The sequence below is a fragment of the Aegilops tauschii genome, chromosome 7, assembly GCF_002575655.3.
Source record: "Aegilops tauschii subsp. strangulata cultivar AL8/78 chromosome 7, Aet v6.0, whole genome shotgun sequence".
NCBI classification, from domain to species: Eukaryota; Viridiplantae; Streptophyta; class Magnoliopsida; order Poales; family Poaceae; genus Aegilops; species Aegilops tauschii.
In genome coordinates this window covers 464,395,134-464,415,138 of record NC_053041.3, presented here as the reverse complement: position 1 = coordinate 464,415,138, position 20,005 = coordinate 464,395,134, and the positions used below count along the sequence as shown (strand labels likewise).

General features: G+C 44.8%; 1 long non-coding RNA gene across 1 annotated transcript; it reads right to left on the bottom strand.

The window, feature by feature from the left end:
- Positions 1 to 1,367: 1,367 nt before the first annotated feature.
- LOC120967861 (uncharacterized) lies at positions 1,368 to 4,220 on the bottom strand. The gene is made up of 3 exons (XR_005761682.3): positions 3,628 to 4,220; positions 2,430 to 3,412; positions 1,368 to 1,658 (listed from the first exon to the last, which is right to left on the bottom strand). It is a non-coding gene; the product is annotated as an uncharacterized lncRNA (long non-coding RNA).
- Between the last annotated feature and the right edge of the window lie 15,785 nt (positions 4,221 to 20,005).

Genomic DNA, 20,005 nt, shown 5'->3' with positions numbered 1-20,005 from the left:
TCAGATGAAGGATCAAGGAGTAGTGATGTAGGGTAGAACCCTAGTGGCCGATCTTTCACGAAATGGAGGGGATCCTACGAAGAACATGAGGGGAAACGTGAGAGAAATCACGAGGGGAAACGAGAGGAAACACTCAACTAGACAAGAAGCGATCACACATGTGCTAGATCCTCGAAACACAAAGAGATACACGGTCCAAATCCAACAAAGGACGATACATAGGGTAACGAGTTCATCTCCGTGAGGAGGTCTTGAGCCCGCGATGGGTCTTCCCATGAGGGGTCTTGAATCCAAGATGGATCTTCTCCGTAGAGGCTGCGGTCTCTCTCGTGGAGTAGATCTGTATGGATGAGCAAAGCTCTATCCCAAATGAGCTAAACCTATGATAACCCTAACTAGGAGGAGGAGGAGGAGGAGGTCTATTTATAGTCTTAGTGCAAATGGGGGCGAAGTGAAGGGGTACATGGGCCTCGGGCCCAAAACTATGCGCAGACAGGTACCAGACGTCCGCTGGGGACCGGTCGTCTGGTGGCTCGTGGGCATCCGGGCGTCCGGTAGTCGCCGGAGTTCCGCTATTTCCGTTCTGTGAAGGTGGCGCCGGACGTCCGGTCACTTCGGACTTTCGCTAATTTGCCCTCGGTAGTGATGGTGTCGGTCGTCCGTTGGAGGCCGGTCGGCCGCTCGCTGGGAGGTGTGGCCGGTCGTCTGCTCCTGGCCGGACGTCCACTCGCTGTAGCTTGCGTCGGCTGGGACTTGGGCAGGTTGGGCATCAGGTGACGGACGTCCGGTCCCGACCGGTCGTCCGGTGGCTGTAGCTCCAATGGCAGTGCTTCTTCTTGTCCCTCGTACTTGGTGTCCTCGCTGTCTTGTCCATTGGATGTAGCTGCTCCGTGGCCTTCCTCCAAGTACCTAATCACACATAGTGTTTCCGCTTGAGGTAGTATCCACACTACAAGAAACCTGTTAATACGTGACGGTCCTCGTCCGTCACGGATCAATGCAAAACTGTCATGGGTGCCCAGCGATGACGGATTTGTAATCCGTCATGTATATCGCATGATATGACATCAGGCCTTCCATGACAGTCCTTGACCATCATGGATCTGCCCCCAAGCCCACCCAGGCGTAAACATTCATGACGGAACAAACTGTCACAGGACCAACGCCGCGTAGGATTTTCGATCGACCAATTGGAATGACGTGGCTGCCTACGTGGACATTATATTCCGTCACAGAAATCATCATGTATTTAGGCACAATTTAAATTTCCTCTAGCAAACATCTAGCGCACCAATTTTGAACCAATACATTTTTTACCATGATGCATTACACAAATCATAATACCAACTCTGGGCCAAGACTAAGTATTTCCAAAGTGTGATCATATATTACACGGATATTCAATATGCAGTCATCCATTGGTATCTACACCACATCAGTTTACAAAATCCTCCATGAAACGATAATTTACAGAATATATTGACAAAATGTATCACACAACAAGGTCAGGAACCAGTACAATCCAATTTACAACAACAGAACATATGATACTATTGAGGTTATTATTCAGGTTCTTGTCGTCGGCCCTCCTGATGGTAAGTATCATGTCATAGAGGATTGTGATGGCCAGCACCAAGAAGCCCGCTACCAAATCATACCTAACATATTTGCAACAACATTAGATAGTAGATGGTAGAAATAAGAGAATTAGAACATACTTCATAAATAAATTACATGTCCAAAATTCTTAAATTTTACCGTGCCTACATATGAGAATAACAAAGTATCTACTTCAAAAAAAACACGAGGCTGCCTAAAATTAATCCAAATAAAAGTGGGTCAAATGAAACTCTAATCAAGTTGACATATAAGCGACAGCGTAATAGAACATACATCAGAGAACACAAGTACACATCAGCAGTTATTAAGGCCATATTAAACCCAGCGAGAAAATAGCATCACTAACAAACAATATCAATGAAGCGAAGCCGTTACTCATCAGCTACTCATCGACCTGGCGGGCGTAAGCTTCAAATTTTTCATGTGTCAACAAGTATACACATGAAACTAAGTGTTTATCCGAGGCACTTACAGTAGTAAAAAACAATTGCATGACAAGTAAACTATGAGCCGTGGCCACTAATAAATCTATAGAACTAAGTGGCAAATGGTTCTCTTAAGAGATATTGGATAGGATGTATCAGTTATTGCTCTTAACATGCATGCTGGGGTTACTTTTAATTCAAGTGCATGAGATGATAAATTCACCACCAAGAACCAAGGGGCACAAACAAATTAGTAGAAAATAACACCATTTTGAAAAGTGCCTAACTCAGAACTAGATCAACTAAATAGGTGCACTTCAATAGAGGTTGAGCTGGTGAATGGAAATACTGGAGAAATCATAGGAGTGGCAGTAGAGAACCAACCCCTGGTTTGATCACGGAGCAGCTCCACTATAGTTATCGCAGCCGCCCTCTCGAGCTCTATTATGCGCCATGCAGCGGCACGACTTCTACAGCACCACCTAGACCTACATCTCAAAAAACAGAGATCATAATCAGGGAGATTACAGTGTTAATTGATCGTAAAAAAGGGAAAACATCAGGGAACAGATTTAGGATCAGACAGTAGACATCAACCCTTACTTGTCAGCAAAACTATTGCGGAGGGCGACCTGGCTTGGAGGCAACACAAGTTGAAGAAGAAATGTGTGTCACAGTGTTGGCAAGTTCTAGCTTGGTGTGTGCCTCCAGGTTGAGGGAGAGTGAACTAACGTGGCATTTGTTCTAGTACTAGTAGGCGCACAACTAATAGTAGCAGTACTACATGTCCTTAGTAAACAAATGAACAGGCTCAAACCTCTATATTATAACTGTAGGACTGCCACACTGTACCGATGTAATTTTCTTCTTAGATTCAGATTAACTTAATTCTGGTTATATATATTCACCGAGTTGCAGTTTACAATATGTACAGAAGTGTATGGAGAAAACTTTGAACAGAACATGTCGCCATATTAATACAATAACAGAAATAATGTCTCCTATTTGATGAAATTATTCACCACTTGATTACATTGGTTCATACTCCCTCCGTCCGGAAATACTTGTCGGGGAAATGGATGAATCTAGACGTATTTTAATTATAGATACATCCAATTTTATCCATTTCTCCGACAAGAATTTTGGGACGGAGGGAGTACTAAATTATATTTTGATAGAAAACTAAACTGAATGCATTATAAACACTTAATTTTATTGACTTAGCGAACGATACATCAAACTGACAGAAAAATCTAAACTGAATTAGATCTTGGTAGAAAATTAAACAAAATTAGATCTTGATAGAAGCCCACATAGCACAGTGCAGCCGGTTGACGAACATGTGCCTTTTGTCTCTACTGGGTACCCTGCAGTGTAAAGATACAGAGAAAATTCAGTGCTAAAGATTTAAAGATTCAGAGAGGAAACCTGCAAACACAAAACACCGGCTGCTGCACGCACACACGACCTAGCCCTAGATAGCCGCTGCCGCCTCCATGTCAGCATGCACACACAACACCCTAAGATTTGTAGAAGGCAGTAGCCAAGCTTAAGCAATCGATTGAAGAGGGAGGCCACGCACCAGCCTTAGGCTTCGCACCTTGCCCACGAACGGCTGTTATGGCTACCAGCTTAGGCAAATGAACCTGACATGTGGTCGAAGCAGCAGCATGATGCCATGGTGTCGAGGAAGCCAACAGACGGGGCGGGAGCCACACCGGAATCTAGTGGCGGCTAGGGTACACTACGGCCTCCCGTGAACCATTGTCCTAGACCGGACACCGCACGGTCGCTCTGCTCCGACAAGGCCAACATCAGGGGTTGAGCCCTTGCTGGATCTGTGCGCGCCCAAGACGCGGATCTCATCACTCGGGTTGTTGCCGCCGTCAAACTCGGCAGATCAGCTGCACATGCTGCGGATCAACCATCGTCGTGAAGATAGTTCGGAGGGGGAGGGGATAGCCGGAAAGGTACACGATGGTGTGGAGGGGTGATGGTTGCCACTAGGATTGCGAGTGGAGGAAGGACGGGAGAGGCCGGGGAGGTGGGGATTGGGTCGACGAAGGAGAGACCATCGGAGCGGTGGGTGTGCGGAGGACGGAAAGGAGTGGATCTGGGAGAAGGAAGAAGGTGATGGTGGCGGCGGGGGAGGGAGAACGAGATGGGGCAGGAGAGGCTTAGGGTTAGACTTTATACGAGGAATGGGTTAGACGGGCTCCAGCGGGCTTCGGCGGGCTTTGGGGCCGTACTAGGTCAGTTCATGACGGATTCCTAGAACGTCACTGGAAATCCGTCATGTATTAACTGATTCCTTGTAGTGCCATGTCTCATGTATAGAAAGTGGTAGTTCGAAGAGGAGCGAGTTCACATTGTGACCAATGGCATATAGTCGAGGTCTCATCTTATGTATCCTTGGGTCATGGGGAGTGGTCGAAGTGAACATGGGGATGATCGTAGGATGCTCCGCATCATCCCCCCCCCCCCCCCCGTTGGGAAAGATCCGACCTCGGATCGTGATCCTCATCACCATTGAAACGGTTGTCGTGGACGGACTTGTAGTTGGACGGAGTTGAAGGTATGGCGCAATCCAAGTACTCCAAGGTGTCCCCGGTATGTGGTACATGCAAAATGAGCAAACACATCGTACACATGGAAATACAATGGTTAGCGCACACAAAGTGTCAATCATAGAAGAATGAGTCTGTGCGAAGAGATAGTGTGTGGCAAGGCACAAGATGCTTATCCAAAAGATGTAGAATGAGATGTAAAGCATTCATGTGAGAAAATTCATTTGTCGTATGCACAAAGGTGTGATGAATGTGATTAATGCGACCATTGTGCAAAATGATGTCATAATGAGACGGTGTATCAAAATCATGAACATGGTAATTGGTGCTCAATGTTATTATGTTATAATGCAATTGATAATGGGCAATATGGACATGATGTATGAATATGCCATCAAGGAAGATCACAACAAATTTGCTAAGGAAATGCACAAGGTCATATATCATGAATGACATGGAAATAGAAGCAACAAGACAAGCATAATGTGAGTCAATCCATGCATGGGGTGCAAACTGGTTTATATGATACGACCATCGAGCATGACATGTGTGAGCACAATTAACAAATATGTAGGTGTTGGTGCAATGTGTCAAAGGAGTGTTGATGTACCAATGCTCGATGTCGTGGCATGAGTGGAGGTTCGAAGGTGCATCCAATAAGTCCGAGCGCTCCTCAATGTAAAGGTCCATAGAGCCAATCTCCAATGTCGCTCCTTCATTCGCGAGATGTATCATGTAGACAACAAGAAGGAAACAACAATGAAAGAATGACCCATCCAATATGCATATTTGAGGATGGCTCAAATGGATGGAGTTCACCTTAGTAATGTTCGCGAAGATGTTGTTGTCGCACATCGTATAAACCTTGACATGACCAAGTAGTCTCATGATGGTACCGCCTTGTGAATCCTTCAAAACGAAAGAACATGACAAACACTCGGAAAAATAAATGAGGTTAGTGTAAATGCAAAACCTATCATTCTTGTGGTAAGATACCCAACAAGTGTATGCATCATGCTCATCGTAAGAAAGGACAAGGGAGCATTTCATAGTATGGAGGCATATGATGCGAGAACAACCAAATACAATAGGCTCATGTAAACAAGCATGCTTCACAAGTAATATGTCAAAGTCTCCAAGATCAATAAGCATAGCATGTTGGCACTCAATACAAGGGGGTATGAGAGATGGCACTAATGGAGGCAAGGGACGATGATCAAGATATATCATGTGGGAGGCAAGAGCATATATGTCATCAACCCAAGAAAGCGAGTAAGAATGGAACATGGGTGATGTGACAAAGCAAGCAATCATAGTGATCAAGTCAAGCAAGCTAGTAGTGCGAAGATGCAACGTAATAGAAGCAATCATGTGAAGCATGTCATGTGTGCAAATGGTAGTCATGAATAATGCACAAGACATATCACAAGCATGAAGGCAAGATATGAGCAAAATATCATCAATGTGTTGGCGAGAGGCCATATGTAAATAGCAATGTGACATCATGACTCTCCTAATGCAACAAGCATCAATAGTATGTGGCACAAGGAAAAGATGGTAATAGCAACAAGTATCTCCACCAAGCATGCAAATACACATAGGAGTAGCATAATGGTGAATCATGGGTAGATGCAAGCAAGGGTCACAATTGCATGGCAAAGGCATGGAAGCAAGCATAACATGCAAAATGAACACGAAAAAATGAGCATAAGGTAACAAGTGATATATAGCCCATAGCCGTGTGAGAGGCAAGTAAAATAGGTGTGCGTAGTCCTTGCGTGAAGGGAATGGTGGGAATGATAATCCACGGGATACCAAATCATCGTTGCTTTCAAGAGCTCGTTTCGTCAACTCATGGGATTGAGAGGTTGACGAGTATACGTGAGTACCTACACAAAACAATGACAAAGGGAAAATTGTGTGTGCGTGGTATATGTACACATCATCCATTATGATGCGCACATGCTTGTGTTGGTTAGCACAAAATATCCAATGCTCAAATAAATGAGATGCGTGATATAGAAACATGTCATCCATCATGAGAGGTTTGTTGTTATGTATAGCATAATGGAGACCCAAATTGTGTGATGCATCACGAGCAATATCTAGTGCATTGTTATTCATGGAATGCATATGGTGTACGCAATTATGGGAATCATGCAAAGTATGGAATGCATCAAAATCTCCTAATATGTATGAGGAAACTATGGGGGTCTCCTCATGATCATTAATGGAAACATTACATGGAGAATATTGACAACATCCAAAACAAAGCATATTTGGAACAATGTGATCATGGCATGGCATAGTAGATGAATTGCGCAAATCATGTAAAGGGATCGCAATATCATCACATGAAAAACAAAAGCCAATGACCATCATATCGTCATCTATGCCATAAGTGCAAATGTGATTTATTTTAATGGGGCATGCATAGTTACTACATTGAGATTGAAATGATGCAATATGGGAGATCTCACTCATAGCATGTGACAAGTTCAATGGGTTGTCGAACATTATGTGACCAAAAGAATTTTCACATGATATCCTATGGAGCATAGCATCACAACTAGGCAACTCAACATGCTCGTCGTCATATTCATCATAAATTGGTAAGTCATGACATGAGGAAGTCGCACTAGCATGAAGCATGGGAATAGGTGGATCAACATTATGCAAGTAATCATTGGTGAGATAGTCCACTAGTGCGACAAGAGAAGCATTGTCACCTAAGTTACCTTTGGAGGGTTGCTCATTTGTTGTAGGTGAGGTTGCAACTTGATGGTACCATGTGGGGGGTGCATCTTCTTCCACCATGGCCATCGTCGTCTCCATTGGCGGTATGGACTCGTCGAGGATAGGCATGTCGTTATGTGGGAGACCTAGCACCAAAGAAGAAAACACACCAGGAGTAGAGGTTAAGTCATTAGAAATCATAGTGGCCTCACGTGCCGTGTCAGCTACCTCACTCACTAAGTGTTGTGGCTCACTCACTCCCTCTTGGATGCTCTCACTCGTATGGTTGGTGGACTCACTCAAATGGCTCTCAACCTCACATAGGATGTGTGGCATGCTCTCATGTGTGGGGATAGTGGTGGTCACACTCATCCTCTCATAGGAAATGCACTCAATGTCATATATGGTGGAGTCACTCATTTCACTCATGGGGTGGTGGCTCTCCTCACATGGCAATTGGGATATCTCGTCAAATGTGGGTGTCGGAGAGGTGTAGGTGCAAACATCTCCAAAAATGAATGCCGTAGGATGTGGCAAAATATCACTCTCCTTCGAGACCAAAGATAATGTCTCATGTGCGGTCTCATAGCTTGACTCGAGGTATGAATCTGATATGGGCGCCGTCTTCATGTTATTGAAGAGGTTCATGCTCGTCGTCGTGGTCGAAGGGTATGGCCCTTGCTCGACCTTCTTGTTACCGTCTTGTTGTTGGAGGCCCATGTGATGTGGCACCTCGTATCTCATCTCCATGACCGAAGGGAATTTCCCATGCTCGGCCATCTTCCTTGAGGGGCTTCCGAAGATGGAAGTGTCGCCCTCGCTTGGAGTTGGTCGCCTTGTTATTGAAGATGTTGATGTAGGCGAACTCATGGGAAGTATGCGAAGATGCCGTACGTCCAAAGGCGAAGATGCCTTGATAGCACTTGGCGAAGATGCCGAAGTGGTGGTAGCCGTAGCATCATCTTGGTGGTGCTCGTCTCGTGGTCTTCTCTTTTGCTCATGAAGCTTGGCCTTGGAGTAAAGTAGGGCTTGTTGGGACTTGTACGTTTGCACTTGTGGAGCGTCTTCATGATGATGGTGTCGTTGTCTTGCTTGAGCTCGTAGTAGATGTCGTTCGTTGTCGTCGTGCACATGATGCTTGGAGGTGACTTGCCCTTCATGACGATGTGGATCACGAACGTGATGGTGCTCGCCATGGAGATGTGGATGTGGACGACTTGCGCTTGTATCATTTTTGTGCTCCGGAGACGATCGACTTGCTCGCCGCCGCCCTGAGGATGATGAAGGGGAAGAACAATTGATCAACAAGGTCTGAATCTCCTCCATCCTTGCATCTTCCTCCTCCTTTTGTGCGGAAAGCTCACTGGTACGCGTCGGTCCTAAACAAACGGTTTTTAACCCCTTTCCGTGATAGCATTTGGAACCGTCGCGAAGTGAGTGTGGGCGATAGGGGGGTCCTTCCCACACGACCGAGAAACCGTCGGGGATAGGGACCCTACAGTACTCCTACTTGTTTCTGCTCGCATTGCCATCGCAGTCAGTATTCTGTGGTGCTACGCTTATGATGCGCGGCCCATCACAAACGGTTCACTATTACAGAACGTGTATGATGCGCGGCCCATCACAAATGGTTCACTGTTAAGAAGATTAGCTAATCATCGTACGAGTGTCAGACAGGATTACGAAACGTCGGACCGTCGTAACATCGTCGTACACGACAACTATCGCACACGCTATTCGGTGGTGCAACGTTTATGATGCATACTTCATCAAAAACAGTTCATGGATGTGAATCGTGTACAATAAGGCAACTAACACAAACGTTTAGTTTGCCCGCACCGTTTGTGATATTGTCTGACATCGCACACGCTTTGCAAACGGCAACTATGTGCATGCTTGCACACGTTTCCTCTCTGTGAACCGTCTTGGATTATGGTGCATATCGCAAACGTTTGTGTTTTACCAATCGTGTGTGCCGTAACAACCTGGAGAGCGTAATTTCACCGTAATTTAATTGCTGCTTTTTCAAATTGTACCGGATTTGGATTTGAATTTGAATGTATACTACAGCTTTACTCATATCCATCAGGTTCAAACAACTAATGCATTATTCGATTCATAGGTACATATGTTTAAGAATTACATAAGAGCCAAATAAAGAATGATGAACCACAGTTGTATAATTGTACTATTAAAGACGGTAAAGAAAGAGGCGAAATATATTCTGGTTGGTGAACAAGATGAAGCGGAATGCCCATATTGTGCCCTCCTCCATGCATAAGGCACGCACGACTCTAGTCCAACCCCTTGTGATGGCCGACCGCCCATCCTTCACGGTCTTCATGAAAACATCTAGATAATCATCGTGTTCTGGTAGAAATACTTTAACCTTTGCATGCCCACCAATCATGTAGTTTGAGAGGTAATGTTGAGTAAACTGCATTGGCAACCACTCCAAAGGAAAAAGATTCAGACATTGTCATCTAACACAACTCATTATGCCTAGTAAAAAGAAGGCCGCAGAGTTCTTACTTACCATCCTGCAGTTCGCTGTTGTCTTGGATATATAAAGTGTAAACAAATAGTTTAATTGCCATCTTTGGACCCATTTTACTAACGATCTTTATCAGCTTCCTCACTTGATGCTGGTTCATCGATATCTCATTGCCCCATACGCAGAAAGGGTTGAAGCGCGGATCTTTACCAATGACATATGTACATAAAAGCACCAACACTACAAAAAAATGCACTTCCGTGATGATACGTGTTTGTCACAGTAGGTCGCGTTTTTTGTCATGCATGTACATCCATGACAAATTTATGACAGAATCAAGATAGTCATACCTGTGCTGTCGTAGAAGTGTTCCATGACATTACCAAAATTATCATCACGGAAGTGTCCACTTCCATGACGATAAATCGCGCGTCACGGAAGTGCTTTCGTCAAGGGTGACCGACACGTGGCATCCACCGTAACGGAACGCCATTAAGTTATCGGGTCGGGTTTTGGATCCGATAACCTGTTAACAGACCCGACCAATGGGGATTTTCCACGTGTAAAATCATCATTGGCTAGAGGAAACACGTGTCGGCGCATCGCTGGGACAGATGTCATCCACTCATTGGACAGAAGGCGCCCATGATACGTCAACACATGGCACGGCCCAACAGAGGCCCATTCCTGTGAAAAGGCCGGCCCATTTGACTTGGTCAAAAGGTGGCGAGCCGGCCCATGGAAATCCTGTTAACGGCCTGTTCGCATATAGCCCATTTACAGCCCGCTAACCCAAGGCCCGTTACGCCCTATTCGAATTAGGCCCAGTAGCGTCATCTGGGCCATCCAATATGATTCCAGCCCATTTTCACTTCTGGCCCATGACTTCTTTCGGCCCATATGAGGCCCTATGTAACTCTTGGCCTATTAACGGCCCGTGGTGAAACCGGCCCGTAATGAATAGTGTATCACTTTACACCCATTAACGGCCCGTGGTGAAACTGGCCCGTAAAGAACAGTGTATCACTTTATACCCATTAACGGCCCGTTATTCCGTTGGGCCGCTTCCAGCCCATGTTATCTTTCGGCCTTCTCAGAGCCCATTTATTCTTGGGCTATTTTCCAGCATTCGTTTACTTACGGCCCGTTACTGTCATTTTCTGCTTGTGGGCCAAATTGAGCCCGTGGTTACAGTCGGCCCGTTTGTGGTCTGTTAATACGTTGGGTCGTTTTCATAGCGTCATCAAATACGGCCTATTAACGATGGCCAATTATGGTCGGCCCATGAACGGACGATTCCAACTCTAGCCCGTTTACGGCCAGAATGCGGTCTGTTTGGCCCATGTTTGGCCAATCGATCATACGGCCCGTATAAGGCCCATTGATGATACGGCCCGTAGAAGGCCACTGTTTCTACGGCCCGTAGAAGGCCCACTGTTTCTATGGCCCGTAGAAGGCCCACTATTTCTACGGCCCGTAGAAGGCCCACTGTTTCTACGGCCCGTAGGAGGCCCAGTGTCACTACAGTAAATATTAGCCCATGGTTATTGTGGCCTAGTTTTAAAAAATAGGTTATTCCAGCCACTAGCAAACCACAGAAAAAGAACTGCACTGACTACAAGCAAACAAATAAATAAGACAATAAGGAAATAAATAAGCAAGCAACTTACACTAGGCTATCACTGCTATTACACATATTACATCCACTGGGCATCAAAGTTCGCCACCAGTGCAAATATAGGGAACACAACAGCATATAAACGCCGCAGCAAAACAAGTCCAGAACTGAAACCACTTCAGAAGAGCTCAAGAAACAATATCCTGGGTACCCATAATGCTGGCAAGATGCTTAGCAAGCTTATTAACTTTCTCTTGTTTGGCGCTTAAGTCCTCCAGCGCTTGCTGTTGCACCAGAAAGTATGCATCTGAATTCTGCAGGGACTTCCTCAGTCCTTCGGCTTCCTGTCGCATAACATCTGATCGATGTCTTTCAACTTGAAGTTGAGACTCAAGAAGCCGAACTAATTCAGGCAACGAGTTCGAAGAGCTGGTGCCAGCAGTGGTAGCCAGTAACTCGAACACTACATCAAGACAGGACTTTGGGGTTGTCTCAGTGTCTTGAATATAGTTTTTATCAGCTTTCTTGGAGACCAACAGGGATGTCTCACTATCTTGAACCTTATCTGCATTACTTCCTTTACCATTGCATAACAGGGTACTCTTCTCCAATATTTTGTCCGCGTTCTAAAAGAGAAACAAACAAACACATCTCAGGTTTACAATGTAGTATATGAAACTCATTTTGGTAAACCAGTTCAGTAGTAAGGTGGACAGGATAACAGCATGAAACAAACATATATCTATGTAGTATGGTCACTGTATGGTCTATATCATTCTAGTTTATGTTGCCAAATCAAGATAGATACAGTTCGAATCATATCTATATAAGATAAAGCAACATAGACAGAATATAAGTGTGGGAAACTACACAGCAATAACAACACTTGTAATGTGCATGACATGAGAACATAACTGTTTATTCAATTGAAACTGAAATCAACATAGAGCAAGTTACAACAGCAAACAGCCAAACACGTTGAAGAAACAGGTTTAAAACATACCTGTTGCGCCATTGGAGTTTCAATTGCATCCTTCAAATTTGAAATTAGTTGGTATCAGTAAATACAGTGATGCAAGAGCAAAGTAGTATGAACCATAGCTACGGAACCTGACCTGAGAACAATTCTTCTTCTGCTTTAAGCGTTGACTTCGGGTTCGGAGTGGTGGTCGTCATGATTTGGGCACTGCAGTTGCCTTACTAACTGCTCGTATTTGGGTGCTCTGTGGTGGAGACGGTGATGTGTCAATGGGAACTGGGTGTCTATCTGCTGGGGTTGGGGTTAGAAGTGGTGTAGCTGGTTCTCTGTCCAACTGGGTAGGGGTACAATCTGTATGAGTGTGGGTTATGTGTGGTGGGGCTGGTTCTTGGGCAAGTACAACCGTGGTTCTATCTGCATCGACAGGTAGCACGATCTTTTCTGAAGACCGTGTTTTTACTCGCACAGATGCTGCCATCACTCCCTCCAATTGAAATGGCTGATAAACAAGAAAAGTAATTGAATGTACAGACATTGTAAGATAGACAGGTGCAATGGATAGTAGGGAAGAAAACAGGGCATGAAATAATTCACATTTATGTTGTCTAAGCAAACAGAATAGCAGGACATAATTTCACATATATGATGGCTAATTAAACAGGATAGCATGACATAATTTCACATGTATGATGGCTAACTAAATAGGATAGAATGTCATACTTCAAAATATGATGACTATGTAAACAGGATGACATGATATAACGATACGATGTGTCTATTAAAGTGGTTGGCATGCCATAAATCACAAACATGCCGTCGATGGAAACATGATGGCATGATATAATTCACGGATAGAATGACATAATTTAAAATATGATGACTATGTAAACAGGATGAGATGATATAACTATATTATGTCTTTAGAAAATGGGTTGGCATGCCATAATTCAGATACATGATGTCTATGTAAACATCATGGCATGACATAATTCAAATATATGATTTATATACTAAGGAAGTGAGTAGAGGGCAATCGCATATATGATGTGTCAACTAAGGAGATGGCATTCAATATTGTGTATATGATGTAAAAACTAAGCATTGCAATACAACATATGCATTATATGAGTAATATAACCCTCCCAAGTTTGAGCATACACCTCAGGGGGATAATAGGACTGGTCATCTGCCTCTGAATCCTCCTCTGAAGAGCTATCTGTAACCAGCAAGATATCTGCTTCAGCAGGTAGCATTGTCTACTCTGAAGACCTTGTTTTCGCTCCAGATTTCTCCATCACCAATTCAAATGGCTGATGCACAGGAAGAGCAGTTGAATATACAAACATTGTCGACAAAAGCAATGAGAAATACAAAAAAAGGACGGCATGATATAATTCACATATATGACGCAACAGCATGGCATTGCATAATTCACATACATAATGCCTTGCAACAAGATAACATTGCATAATTCACATATATAGTCTTGCAACAAGATGGCATTGCATAATTCACATATATGGTAATTACACACTAAACAGGTGGCATTCACACAAAGCATGTCTAAACTAAGCAAATGACATAGCAATGCAAGATACCATACGCACGATATGAGCAACATAACCCTGCCAAGTTAGGGCATGCACCTCGGGGGCGAAATATGACTGGTCATCTGTCTCTGAATCCTCATCTGAGGAGCTATCGGTAACCAGCAAGACATGCGCTTCGTCAGATAGCATTGTCTGCTCTGAAGACCTTGTTTCCACTCTAGATTTTACCATGACCGTGCCGAATGGCTGATGCACAGGAAGAGTAATTGAATGTACTAAAATTGTTGACAAATTTAACACGTAATAAAAAAATGATGGCATGATGTAATTCACATATAAGATGACTGGCTAACCAGGGTGGCATTGCAAAATTCACATATATGATGCCTGGCTAGACAAGATGGCATTGCATGATTCACATATACGATAAAGAAACTAAACAGATGGCATTGACACAAAGCATGTCTAAACTAAGCAGATGACATCTTTAATGTATATAGTAAGCAATGCAAGGCACCATATGCATGATATTACCAACATCAGCATGCCAAGTTAGAGCGAAGACCTCATGGGGTAAATAGGAGTGGTCTTCTCCTTCTGAATCCCCCTCAGAACAGTTATCTTCCTCTTGATTACGATCCGGAATGGGTGGAGGGGGGCTGCCTTTGCGCCGACCATGGAACGACGTCTGCATGAAATTTTATTGCCACGCAAGGCTCGTCTCTTTTGCTCTACATGATCAGTTCCATTGTGTACAATAACTGGCATGCATAGGAATAAAACATAGTGAGATTATGTAAGGAGTGCATGCACAAATCCAGAGTGATGGTAGCAAACTATGGATAGACCCAAAACCAATGATAGCAGGCAGATAATAGCTTTAGTTAAAAAATACAGATAATGGCTCCTTTAATGTTTGTTTGCACCCAACATGAAACTCATACTAGACACAGGAGATTAACCAGATAGTACTGATTGCAGCCCCAATATGTACCCCACAACCATTTAAAAACTCAAGTTTCAGCATTAGTTTGGACCTGACTCGGAGTCTAATAGGTGAACACGATGATAATGTAGCATGTCATCATATTAAGCGATGCATAACGTAAGCAGACACAGAAGAGTGCGACCTCTCTTGCAGACCCGTGTAGTCCTCAAGGTCATCTGCTCAGTTGATGATGGTAATGCAGTTGCCGTGGCTGCCGGTGGCGGGGAAGAAGATCTGAGGCGGCGAAAGATAGTCCGGAGAGCGGATCCCTGCTGTGGTGAACCCTTCCGTCGTTGGAGCAGCTGAGCTGGAGTGGAACACAGCGCCACAGGAGCAGTACAAACCACACAAGGTTTTCTTTGACACATATCTGTAACAGAAGTAATTGAGTAAGGGCTTGTTTGAATTTGAGGATTCTAACAATGCAAGGATAGGAAATAGACGGGAATAGGATAGGAATGCACGTGCAAAACAGAGAATTTAAAAACACAGGATTTCTGCCAATCTGGGTGTTTGATTCACAACAATTGGAAGATCACAGGATGCAAAAAGCATGGTGAGATTAAGTCAAACCACAAGAAAATGTACGGTTATAATGCTATTATGCTACTATCTCTTAGTCTTGTGCTTGAAGAATAGGAATATGAAAAGGAGGAGAAGTGGAAATTAGAATTCCTACGGTTTTTCTTTCAAGGAGACACTAAAGGAACAAATCCTACAGTTTTCCTTTGCTCCATTCCTTTGCACCAAATTCATGAAAAGTAGTACCATAGGAAACTTTCCAATTCCGATGTTTTTCATTCACTTTTCCTTTCAAGCACTGGCGATTCTAGTAGGCAGGCTTGAGCAAGGAAAATCCTACAATAAAAAATGTTTTTGTGCTACTTCTCTTACTTTGGACCCAGGCCACTGCCATACTAGCTCAACTCCCAGGCCCATCGACAAATGCACAACTCAAACGCGCAGAGATAAATAATGATGGCGTTCAAGAGAGTCCATCACGGATAGCTAAGTTGCCTGGTACCTCACTGCTTGTCATATAGTAGGATAAAATAATCGTATTTCCCGTTACCACGAGTGCTCGGTGGACAATATATATAACATGTAGAGTAAAAAAGAGATGCAACAAGTGTACAACCTCTTTGGCGAAGCCATGTCGATCTTAGCGTGATTGGGTTGGCCGGTGAGGATGCTCCGGCTGACTTTGCTATCGGAGGAGGGGAAGAAGATCTTAGGCGTCTGGAGATGGAGCCCGAGGTACTGCTCCGCTGTGATGGAGGGTTTCGTCGTTGGAGCAGCTCCGGTGAGTTGTACGATGCCGAGGCTGAAGCAGGACAAGAGAGACAACGAACAACGTTAACCTGAGTGGAATTCTAATAGCATCTCCAATACATGACGTAAAATACATAACCACAAAGTGCTAGATGTAAAATACATCAGCCGCTCATCTCTGAACTTAACTGTCGAAACTGAATTTAACTGTCGAAACTGAACTTAACTGTCGAAACTGAACTTAACTGTCGAAACTGAACGCACTAGCAACCTGAGGCTACACGTCGGTCGACTGACTTTTTCATCTCTGGTCAATCGATTTTGCAGCCGTTGGATACGAAATCAAGGACCTGCGGTTCATATTCAACCTCCACCCCCCTAAGTCGCCAGCCACCACCAGCCAAACAGCAGCCCCCCGCCGCCCGCGGCCGGCGGTGCGCCGCCCCGCCCTCCCAGAAAATACTCCCCACCGCCGGTCCGCCGCCGCCCCGGCCATCCCTCTAGCCCTCCCCCCGTGCCGAGCTTTTTCTCCGGCGATCCCCACGCCACCGCCCCGTCAACGCCCCGCCACCATCGGCGACCACCGCCCCCATCATGAATCCTAAGATAGATAGTGGGGTACCTCTCCGGCGAGCCCCCCTCCCCGCTGCGGCTAGTTCTTCCTTCACCCCGGCGAGCCCCCCGCCCCCCACCCCCTGAAAATCGACTGACCCAAAAGTCGATTCAGTCGACTGAAGTGTAGCTAAATCGGAGCAGCATCGCAAGCAAGAGCAAGAGCGAGAGCAGCAGCGCGGGCAAGAGCAATAGCAAGAGCAGACCAGGTAGGGAACCGAGAGCAAGAGCAGAGCAGCAGCGCGAGCGAGAGCTAAAGCAGCAGCAACTCCTACTGATGTGGACGTCGTCGCCGAGGGAGCGACGCCATGGAGGAAGTGGCCGGCGACGCCGCCGTGGATGCAGCCGCGCCGTGTTGGCTCGGGACCGAGCGCCGGCAGCACCGTGAGATCTAATCAAGAAGAAAATGCAGCGATTAGTGTGCAACCTCTTTGGTGGCGCCGATTAGGCCGCAGCTTCATCCGAGGAAACGATGATGGTGATGCTCTTCCGGTGGTGCAGGTGAAGACGGCGGTGTGGGAATGGAGGTGGCGCGAAAGACGAGGGGAACGTCGGGGCAGCTCCTTGGTGGTGGAGGACGGGGTGGCTGAACCGGCGGGACAATGAGATCGACCACGGATCCTCATCCGGTACGGTGGATGAGGGACGTCGAGGTGTTGCTGTGGACGGCGTCGTCAGGGAAGAGGCTCCGGCTGGGTGGCGGATGGAGTAGGGTGCGGGGTTTCATCGCGGGTTTTCGCGGCCTCGGTGTACGAATGGGTGGGCGGATGGGATGGCAGTGGGGAACCATGGCTTAGAGACGCGCTTGTCCGAAATGTGGGGTAAGTTACGAAAGTACCCCCACCGATTTGAGGCGGTTCTTTTGGTTCAGGGGTACCACGGGCATTTCGTGTGTCGGGATTTCACAGGAGGTGGGAGTTTTCGCGCGCGTTGTAATTTCGGAATAACAAGGCGCGGGTTGAGATGGAGGGAGTTGTCGGAGCACAACGAGACAAAGATATATCTTAAATATTTCGGGCTAACAAGGCGCGGGTTGAAGAGGCGGGAGTTTCGCAGCACGATAGACAGAGACGCTAGCTTGAATTTTCGGCATAACAAGGCACGGCTTGAAATTTCGGAAGAACAAGCTTAACATGTACCCAAAAAAAGACAATTTGCACCTCAACACGCACAACACACACACAAACACCATTTAGACTAGAGTAAGGTACACGTGCATTGCACGCATGAGATTTGGCAACCAAATTATGAATAAATACCACATTATAGCATGCAAGCTTTGAGTCATATATGCATGATGTAGATGTTCGTTTAATTCTTATAGTTCATTTCATTCAAAAAAATCATCTAGTTTTTATAAGAAAGCTAATCTATTTTAAGATTCATGGTACTGTGCACCATAAGACATAAAGTAAAAACAAATAATGGCAAATCATGTAGAAAAACATTTGGGCAATTCTGATACGGAAGATTCTAGAACAAATAAGAAGTGCTTGTGTTTTGATGTTTGTGCATTATGCTTAAGTTCAACCGTGGAGTCTTCTAGATTATACATGTGGCGAAATCTGGTGGAATCTAGATGATATCCAACGGCCAGTAGTGCTCAAATTTGCCATCTTTGGACCATCGGATTCGCCTCATCCAAGGACCATCTTTCAAAGTTAAAGTTACCCACACACAATATAAAAAAATAAAATATATAATATATATAGGGGTATAGATATAGATATGTGATGCGGAAGCCGCCCATCATCTCCAATTAGAATAGTGTGTCCATGCACGGATGCGACGTGGCCAAATGATGTCTGCCATCGGTATCTCAAATTCAAATTAGTCTGACCTTGTTCAATGTGTATACATTACAACATGCTCGTTTCCAAACCACACCGCGCAGATCTTCGTTATATTCATGCATGCATGGGTTTCAAACATCAGGATCTCTTATTCAAATATTTGAATTCAAATTTACATTGATTATGACCTCACCTATTCTTTTACACCCACACAGTAGTCTTCTCTTTTATAATTGTACCACTAACTTTCTCTCGTGCATGCATGCACACACACTACCAGTCGGCATTATCCATCGCATGCATGCAATCTTTTTCTTGAGGTCGGTCTCCCATGAAGGCACACACCCACACACATCCCCCTCTCCATCATATCGGGCATTCTTTATCTCTCACGCGTGCATGCGCAATGATCGATGTTCCTCTATGTATGTGTGTATATAGCTAGGTCTTTCATAGTTTTCCACACAAACCGATCAATCGATATATCCAGTGAGGTCTCACCCTCTTTCCCACGTCCACATCGATCAATCTATACCTCTCTATATAGGATTAACATATATAGCTAATACACCCACATTAATTATATATCCAACGTCCCCCTCTCATCATCCATGCCTTCTGCTTCATCTCTCAGACGTGTGCACAATGGCGAAGACAGGGGGCAGTAAGGGCCCTGCCCCCCTCCCCCCTAACATCACTATATATCGAGGCTAATATGAATGTGATCATTAGACAATTGCTGCTAAAAATGGTTTAAGTTCATGAATTGACCCTTCTCGTAAAGGAATAGCAATGCTTGGCCCCCTAGCTCATTTATTTTTCATGGCTCAGCCACTGCACGCAACATCGCACGTGTTCGCCCCCTCTCTCTAAATATCGATCTTGCACTTGTGCATTCCTTCATAGTCTCCCTCCACTCGGCCTCTCGCACCATCTTCTAGCCCCCACCGGATTTTGCCACATGTACAATCTAGCAGACTCCATGGTTGAACTTAAGCATAATGCACAAACCTCAAAACAACAGTGGTTCTCTTTTGTTCTAGAATCTTCCGTATCATAACTGCCCAAACTTTTTTTCTAGTTGAATTGCCATTATTTGTTTTTACTTTATGCTTTACAACGCACAATTCCATGAATCATAAAATAGATTAAGGGCTTCTTTGATTCAAAGGATTCTCAAAGGAATTTTGGAGGATTCTAATCATTAGGAATTTTTCCTATCTTGGTTGTTTGATTCGTAGGATTGTAAACCATAGGAATTTTTCCATATGATTCATTTGCACTAGATTTCATAGGAAACATCCCATCCACTCAAACCTCTTTGAAAGAATTCTGCATTTTTCTATGCACA